The 8,671-nt window shown below is 42.2% G+C and overlaps 1 non-coding gene across 1 annotated transcript; it reads right to left on the bottom strand.

Annotated features, from left to right (window-relative positions):
* Positions 1 to 2,896: 2,896 nt before the first annotated feature.
* Positions 2,897 to 3,035, bottom strand: LOC136173869 (U8 small nucleolar RNA). The gene has a single exon (XR_010664340.1). It is a non-coding gene; the product is annotated as a U8 small nucleolar RNA (small nucleolar RNA).
* Between the last annotated feature and the right edge of the window lie 5,636 nt (positions 3,036 to 8,671).

Genomic DNA, 8,671 nt, shown 5'->3' with positions numbered 1-8,671 from the left:
CCCTGGGTTCTACTCTCTAGAGCTTGATAACACCTTCCCCCCAGTTTTGACAACCAAAAATGTCTCGAGATTGCCAAATATCCTAAGAAGCAAAATCTCAAAACTGAGAGCCATTGCTCTAAAAGATGAAGGCTCTTGTTTAAAACATAGATGATACTATTATCATGTGATTTAAAATTAGTAGTTATTTCTTACTTTAATGAAATGTCCATTCCATGTTTACATTTCTAATTGTCTCATGAATGGTGGATTCTTTCCAATAGTATTTTTTTAATAAAATAAGGATTCAAATATAGTCCATACATTCTGATTGGTGGATATATCTTTTAGGTATCTTTTACACTGTTTCCCCCGCATCCTTTTTTTTTCACTTTTTTCTTTTTTTTTAAAGAAAAGAAGCCATTTGACCTATATAGAGTTGCCCTCAGTCTGAATTTCACTGATTACATGTTCATAGTAGTTTAACATTTTCTCTGCACCTGAAATAAACAAACACTGATGATTGATGACATTACAATTCTACCATTCTGTCTCCATTTATTAACTGAATTCTTACATAAAGGGAAATTTGTCCTAATGAGCAAGTTCTTTACATCAGTAATGGCCACCTGTAAGACTGAGGTGAATAAGATTCTGAACACTGTGGAAATGCAGCAGGGGGGTTACAGCCATAAACGTGCACTCTTCTAATCTCGAAAGCTAAACAGGATCAGGCCTGTTGGTACTTGGATAGAAATTCAGCATGTGATGGGACAGTGGTAGTGATTTCTATCCCTGATCTAATCTACTCCCTTCTTTGAGAATTGAAGTCTCAGTAGAAAGAAGTAAGATTACATACTTGAGGGCAGAGAGTTGAATATGATTATTGAGTCAGGATAGGCTCAGAATCAAAAGGGTTATTTTTTCTTTTTTTTTTTTTTATTGATAATTCCCAATATTGACAATATGCAAGGAATGGCACTTTCAGACACTATTTGTAAGAACATAAACTGGTACATGGAGACGGCAATGGCACCCCACTCCAGTATTCTTGCCTGGAAAATCCCATAGATGGAGGAGCCTGGTAGGCTGCAGTCCATAGGGTTGCTAAGAGTCAGACACGACTGAGCGACTTCACTTTCCCTCTTCACTTTCATGCATTGGAGAAGGAAATGACAACCCACTCCACTGTTCTTGCCTGGAGAATCTCAGGGACGGGGGAGCCTGGTGGGCTGCCGTCTATGGGGTCGCACAGAGTCGGACATGACTGAAGCGATTTAGCAGCAGTAGCAAACTGGTACAGTTTTTCTGGAGGACACGTAAACTTGACAACATGTAAAAAAGCCTTTAAAGTTTGCATATCCTTTGACCGAGACATTCTATTGCCAGAAATTTATCCCAGGGACGTCCAGAAGACTAGTGAAGTTTATTCATGATAAGTCTGTAGTAATAAAACATTAGACACAACCTAAATATTTGCCTATAGGGGATTCACTAAAGGCAGTGTGTTATGCCATTGATGGTCTTGCAGTCATTTGAATATTACGGAATATATCAAGGCATAGAAAGATATCCAAGATATATTATTGAGTGAAAAAAACGCAGACCTTAAGTAATATAAGTTGGAATCAAGATTTTCAGGAGAAATATCAATATCCTCAGATACGCAGATGACATCACCCTTATGGCAGAAAATGAAGAACTAAGGAGCCTCTTTGATGAAAGTGAAAGAGGAGAGTGAAAAAGTTGGCTTAAAACTCAACATTCATAAAACTAAGATCATGGCATCTGGTCCCAACACTTCATGGCAAATAGATGGGGAAACAGTGGAAACAGCGACAGACTTTATTTTGGGGGGCTCCAAAACCACTGCAGATGGTGACTGCAGCCTTGAAATTAAAAGACGCTTGCTTCTTGGAAGAAAAGCTATGACTAACCTAGACAGCATATTAAAAAGCAGAGACATTCCTTTGCCAATAAAGGTCCATCTAGTCAAAGCTATGGTTTTTCCAGTAGTCATGCATGGATGTGAGAGTTGGACTATAAAGAAAGCTGAGCACCGAAGAATTGATGCTTTTGAACTGCGTTGTTGGAGAAGACTCTTGAGAGTCCCTTGGACTGCAAGGAGATCAAGCCAGTCAATCCTAAAGGAAATCAGTTCTGAGTATTCATTGGAAGGACTGAAGCTGAAGCTGAAACTCCAATACTTTGGCCACCTGATGCAAAGAACTGACTCACTAGAAAAGACCCTAATGCTAGGAAGGATTGAGGATAGGAAGAGAAGGGGACAACAGAGGATGAGATTGTTGGATGGCATCACCGACTCGATGAACATTAGTTTGAGTAAGCTCCAGGAATTGGTGATTGACGGAATCCTGGCATGCTGCAGTCCATGGGTTTGCAAAGCAACTGAGAGATTGAACTGAACTAAGTAATATATAATCAGTAAATTCATTTTTCTATTTTTAAAAAAGGAATTATGCATATAAACATATGCATAATGGAAAAAGAGGTCTCAATAAATATAACAAAGTATTAACAGCTAATATTTAAATATTAATATTACATGATGGTAAAATTAGGACTAATTTATATTTTCTTTCTTTTGCTTATGGGCTTTCCTTGTGTCTCAGTTGGTACAGAATCTGCCTGCAATGCAGGAGACCTAGGTTCAGTCCCTGGGTTGGGAAGATCCCTTGGAGAAGGGAAAGACTACCCACTCCAGTATTCTGGCCTGGAGAATTCCATGGACTGTATAGCCCATGACGTCGCAAAGAGTTGGACATGACTGAGTGACTTTCACTTTCACTTTCCTTTTGCTTATCTGATTTTTCAAAATTTTCTGTAATTCATATTATTTCTTAAAAGAAAAAACCTTTAATAACAAGTACTTTATTTTTTTATTTTTATTTTTTCAATCAGATAGGAGCAATCAGGGTGTTGCAAGTCCTGATTATGGAGAGTCCTTAATCATAAATCATGATTTATGCTCTACTCATCACATTCTATTCTGCCCTCCAAAAAGAGGAACAAGTAAGGATTATCCCCCCTGACAATAGCAAGTACTTTAAGTTAGAATTGCCAGGTATCATGGGACACACTTACAGCAAAAAAAAATTCATTGTTTAATCTGAGTTTTAAATTAAATGAGGTGTTTTGTATTTTTATTTACTAAATCTGGCAAGCCTATTTTTAATGTAAAGCAATCAAAGGAAAGACTTGGGTGCTGTCCCCTTTGAGGACAGAAGAGTCACTGATTGTATCCAGTCTTTTAAACCAGGAAACAGGATTTGATGGAATAAGACAGGAAGATAAATTTGGAAGTCACATAGTCCTTATCTGAAATCTGGACTCTGCTACCACCACCACTATCCCCACGCCCCACCCCAGCCCCATTCACCCCACAATCTGGATGTCCTGGGGTGAGTCACTGATCTCCCCTGAGCCTCATAATAATGCCTGGCTTGCCAGGATCAAATGAGAATATGTGTGAAGGTTCTTAGTAAACTGCAAGTGCCAAGCAGCACATTATTATCATGTTAACAAATTATACACACAAGGACCCGTCAAACAGGAACAAAACATCTGCCACAAGACAACTGCAGAATTGTTCCTTGCAGCAGACTTTTGATGGCTCTCTGAGGTCAAAACAACTCAAGGTTTAGTCACTCCAGGACTGAACCCATACATTAATATCTATCCAGATTGTTCTTACGACCCTATTTATAGATACACTGATCATTAAATAGTTTGGAACTCTTTGCAGTGAGTCGGTTGTTAAATTGCTTGGCGAGTGGCTCAGAGGAAGCCCGCATGGTTTATGAGTTTGGCAGCTCATAACTCCAGGCCCTCACCTTATCACCTTATCCTCACACACCAGGCTCAGTCACCTTGGAAACTGCCCTATTCTGGATGCAGAGCACAGAACGCCTGACTGATGTGGAATTCCTCAGCAGTCGCCTTCTCATCTGGTCTCTGTTACTAAAAAACCGTCGGTGCCTCTCAAGCCACTTTAGGGAGGATCCAACAGGGGAGTTTCAAGGATCTTCCAGGGGAAAATTAATACGGAGATTGAGGTTTATGACAATGTGGAAAAACAAGTTGAGGGAGGAAAAAATTAAGGGAAAAGGAAAGAAGAGAGGAGGGAAGAAGAAAATGGAAAAGTTCAGAAGAAAAAAATGAGAGTATCATCCTATTTTACAGATGAGGAAACTGAGGCCCAGAGGCCCAAGGTCACATGACCAGCAAAATAGCTCCTCAGGGGAACCAGACACTCTGGAAAGAGCAACATGAAAATGCAGCTTGTGAGTGAAGTGGCAAGGCACAGGGGAGCGACAGCAAGAGGCAGCCACCCACCAGTCTTCACCAGACACCAAACCTGGACTCGCCAGCCTCCAGAACTGTGAGAACCAGATGCCTACTGTTTAAGCTCCCCAGTCCATGGTATTTTGTTACAGCAGCCCAAGACATTTGGCAGTTCTCTTTAACTGATGGAGGAACTGCCGAACTATGACTGCCCCAGTTTCCTTTCCCACCATCAGTGTCTGAGGTGGGGGTACCAGTGTGTGGTCCCATCGTCCCCAGCCCAGATCTTCACACTGCCACACACTCAGCTGGGTGACCTTTTGGAGTCTCAATTTCCTCATTATAGAATGGGAACAACACACTTGAGGGAAGATTACACAGATGACGTACAAAAAGCTCCTAGTGCATGGTGCTCAGCCAAGAGTGGTTTCCTGGTCAGTGTGCAGAGAATCAAAACATCTCAGTGTAGGAAGGAGCCTGACAGGTACAACATGTGATGCTACTTCCTGGATTATTATAACAAGGTCCCCTGGCCTGTGTCCTGCCCGAATATCCCCATTGCTGCTCACTGTAGGGCATCAGTGGCCAGAACCAACTCCACAGGACATAAGGAGGCATTTCCTATTATTTCTTAGAAACCTGGCTTTCATGGGGTATAAATGAGTGCTATAATGGGAAAAGGAGGAAGAATTCTGAAGTCAAATAACTGGGAAAGACTGGATTGAACAACACCAAGGCAGATTTCTCTTCTGCAGGACTCCTTGGAGCATTGAACAGAGTCATACACTGAAATCTCCAAATAGGAATAGAGCATTTCTAAACCTCTCTGTCCTGTAAAATGAAAGTCTGCATCCAGACATAAGACATCTGTCCACACAGCAGGGAAACCACATACAACCACCAAGGTTGAGTTGTAAATACTCACCCCCAAACCTCTGTCTGCCCTGTAGCAATTCTCACCTTTCCTGCTTTATCCCAAATGGCAACTTAGAAACTGGGGCCACTGCTACTCTGCTGTCTTCCTTAATGTCTCCATCCATCCCTGCTGCCTTAAGTCAACTTCCAAGTTCAAGTTCAAGGAGTTAGATAATCTTCAGAGGCTGAGCGAAGCGAGTCACCATGTGAGGATTGAGGGAGTTTGCCCTCCCCATCCCCATGCTGAAGCAGATACTGAACACAAGTGAACAGAACTAGGTTTCCCTTCTCAGCCAGGGTTCTCAGCTGAGATTAGAAAATTGCCAAAAAGCCAATTTTCTTGGGTCCTGCAATTGCCCTTTTGTATGTTTATGCACTTTTTAAAAACTCCATGATTTGTCTGGAGATGATAACAAAGAGATGTAAGGAATGGTCAGGATGTGAGACAGAACAAAACCCTTAGCAATTTTTTGAAACCCTAGGTAAGAGGCTGAAGGGATTGTTCCAGAAGACCTGACCTCTAAAGTTCACAGTAATGCAAATGCAAATGAGTTATACCCTTCTGTTGCCCCCACCTCCCAGAATGGTGAATAATTCCATCTTAGATGGCTACTCTGGGCTTCCCTTGTGGCTCAGCTGGTAAAGAATCTGCCTGCAATGCAGGAGACCTGTGTTTGATCCTTGGGTTGGGAAGATTCCCTGGAGAAGGGAATGGCTACCCACTCCAGTATTCTTGCCTGGAGAATTCCATGGACAGAGGAGCCTGGCAGGCTACAGTCCAAAGAATCATAAAGAGTTGGACACAACTGCATTGCAGGCCTGGAGAATTCCATGAACTTGAATTTTGCATCCATGGGGTCACAAAGAGTCAGGACAGATGGCTACCAGATAAATAACTCTCACTTCATGTACAACCTACCCTGAGTCCTTTATTCTCAATGGCACCAAGGAAAGTGAGGCCTTTTCCTAAACTTTTTTAAACAGAATGAAGACAGTCCCAGGATGACCACAAAACAGGGACAACTACTGCCAGTGAATTTTTTTTTTAATAATTTTATTGATAGATTGATTTTTGGCTATGCTGGGTCTTCATTGCTGTGTGGGCTTTTCTCTAGTGGAGGTGAGTTACTCTATAGTTGCAGTGCTCAGGCTTCTCATTGCAGTGACTTTTCTTGTTGTGGAACATGGGCTGCAGGGCACATGGGCTTCATTAGTTGCATCTCCTTGTCTTGAGCACAGGCTCAATAGTTGCGGTGCACGGGCTTAGCTGCTCTGCAGCATGTGGAATCTTCCCAGACCAGGGATCAACCAGTGTCTCCTGTGTTGAAAGGCTGATTCTTTACCACTGAGCCACCAGGGAAGCCTACAATGAATCTTTATTAAGCACCTACTGTGGGATAGATGCATATGGTCCAATAGCCAGAGAGAACAGCCAACCACACAAATGCATATGGCTGGAAAAAATCCAACCCAGCCCTGGGAGCATCACCAGCTCCTCCAGACTCTCTGCCCAGCTGGAGTTTGGGAAGCTAAGCAATGTCTGTAATGTAAGGAATCTGATGCACCCAGCCCTTATCAGCCCCGTCCGAAGAATGCAGCTTAGCAAGTCCCCTAGGAAGATTTACTCAAGTATGAAGTTAGAAGTGGGTTTGTCTTTCATCAACACACTTGACGGCAGTAGGCACTGGTGACTGCAGAAGAAAGGCTGGCCCAGCTCTATGTGGGGTAAGGTGGACCTCTGCCTGGGAAGCAGGGGGGCTGGCTGCAAAAACTATGATGTGATGTGTGGCTCAGGACATTGCATGTCCCTGAATCTTAGCAATTTTGGTAGGGGTTGGGGGTAGGAGACCAAGGATGTTGAGGAAGTGAGGCAGCCTGCTATGGCAGGATGGGGGTCACCAGACTTGGCTGTACCTCTAACAGGCTGGGTGAACTCACCAAGCTATTTCCCCTTTCTGACCTCAGCTACCTTATCAGTAAAAATAATAGCAATAATAATGAGATGACTGTTCTAGATCTGTTGATTGGGTTTTTTTTTCATTGCTGTATTTTGTAAAATTCTCATAACACAAAGCTTGTCATTATTGACATTTAGCACATTCACAATGTTGTGTGACCATCACCACTATCAAGTTTCAGGACATTTTCATCATCCCCAAAAGAAATCCTGCACTCATTAAGCAGTCACTCCACCTTAACCCCATCACCCTAATCTCTGGCAACCACTAATCTGCTTTCCGTTTCTGTCTCTATGGATTTGCCTATTCTGAATATTTCATATAAATGGAATCATGAAATTATTTGGCCTTTTGTGACTAACTTCTTTCACTTAGCATGATGTTTTCAAGGTTCATTCATGTATCAATACTTCATTCTTTTGTATAGTTAAGTAGTATTTCATTGTAGAGATATACTACTTTTACCCATTCATCATTTGTCAGCTATGGTCAAATTTGGGTTGTTTCCACCTTTGGACTGCTGTAAAGAGCCAAACATTTACAATAGAACTGTGAGAAATAAATGTCTGTTGTTTAATTCACCTCATCTATGGTATTTTGTTAAAACAGCCTGAGCAGACCAAGACATATGGTAATCTCCATGTAACTTATTATAGAACCACCAACCACTTTTCCACAGTGGTTGTATCATTTTTCATTCTTACCACCAATGTTTGAGGGTTCCGTTTACTCCTCACCCTCACCAAACTATATCCTTATGCAGGGAGGGAATTTAGTAGTAAAATCTTTTCTTCTAACACAATCTTTCTTGGAAACCTACTGTGAGAAAACAGATCAAAGAGGAACTGCTGTGGTTGGAAGTGATAGCACACCTGAGGAACCCCCTAGGGTTGGAAGAAACACAATTTGAAACCTGTTTGCTACAGGGTTTGTTATATCCTTCCTGGCTCAGAATCTGAATATCCCACCTTGATCCCCTTCCAAGGTCCATCCCAGTCTCTGGAGGTTTGGCTTATCGAGGACTCTCCCCATCTCTATTCTACACTCTTAGGAAAGGCCTGAGATGATAGTCCTCTTCAGATTGGGGTATGGAGCCCACCAATGGAAGAATTAGCCAGTTCTTTTTCTTTTTGGCCATGCACAATGTCATGTGGAATCTTAGTTCCCCAACCAGGGATTGAACCCCCTGCGTTGGAAGCGAGGAGTCTTAACCACTAGACTGCCAAGGAAGTCCCAGCTGGTTCTCATTAAAATAAAAATTCTGGGATCCCACCCCAGACTTAGAGAATGGGAATCTTTAGGGAAGAACCCTGGACTTTTGCATTTTTTACATACTTCCCAGATGATTTCTATGCCCCCAGATTTGAGAACCACTGAATTGGAAGAGACTGAGAGGTGAGGGTTAGGAGAGTAAACACCTAAGGTTGGTAAGGCCACCATCTTATTGAACTGTTGTGAGCTTCTCTTCTGCTCTTTGGGAGAGAAAAGTTGGATTTTGCTTTGGGATCCGAGTG

This window comes from Muntiacus reevesi, chromosome 8 (genome assembly GCF_963930625.1).
Source record: "Muntiacus reevesi chromosome 8, mMunRee1.1, whole genome shotgun sequence".
NCBI lineage: Eukaryota > Metazoa > Chordata > Mammalia > Artiodactyla > Cervidae > Muntiacus > Muntiacus reevesi.
Note: the sequence above shows the minus strand (reverse complement) of the source record. Positions and strands in the feature narration are given on the sequence as shown.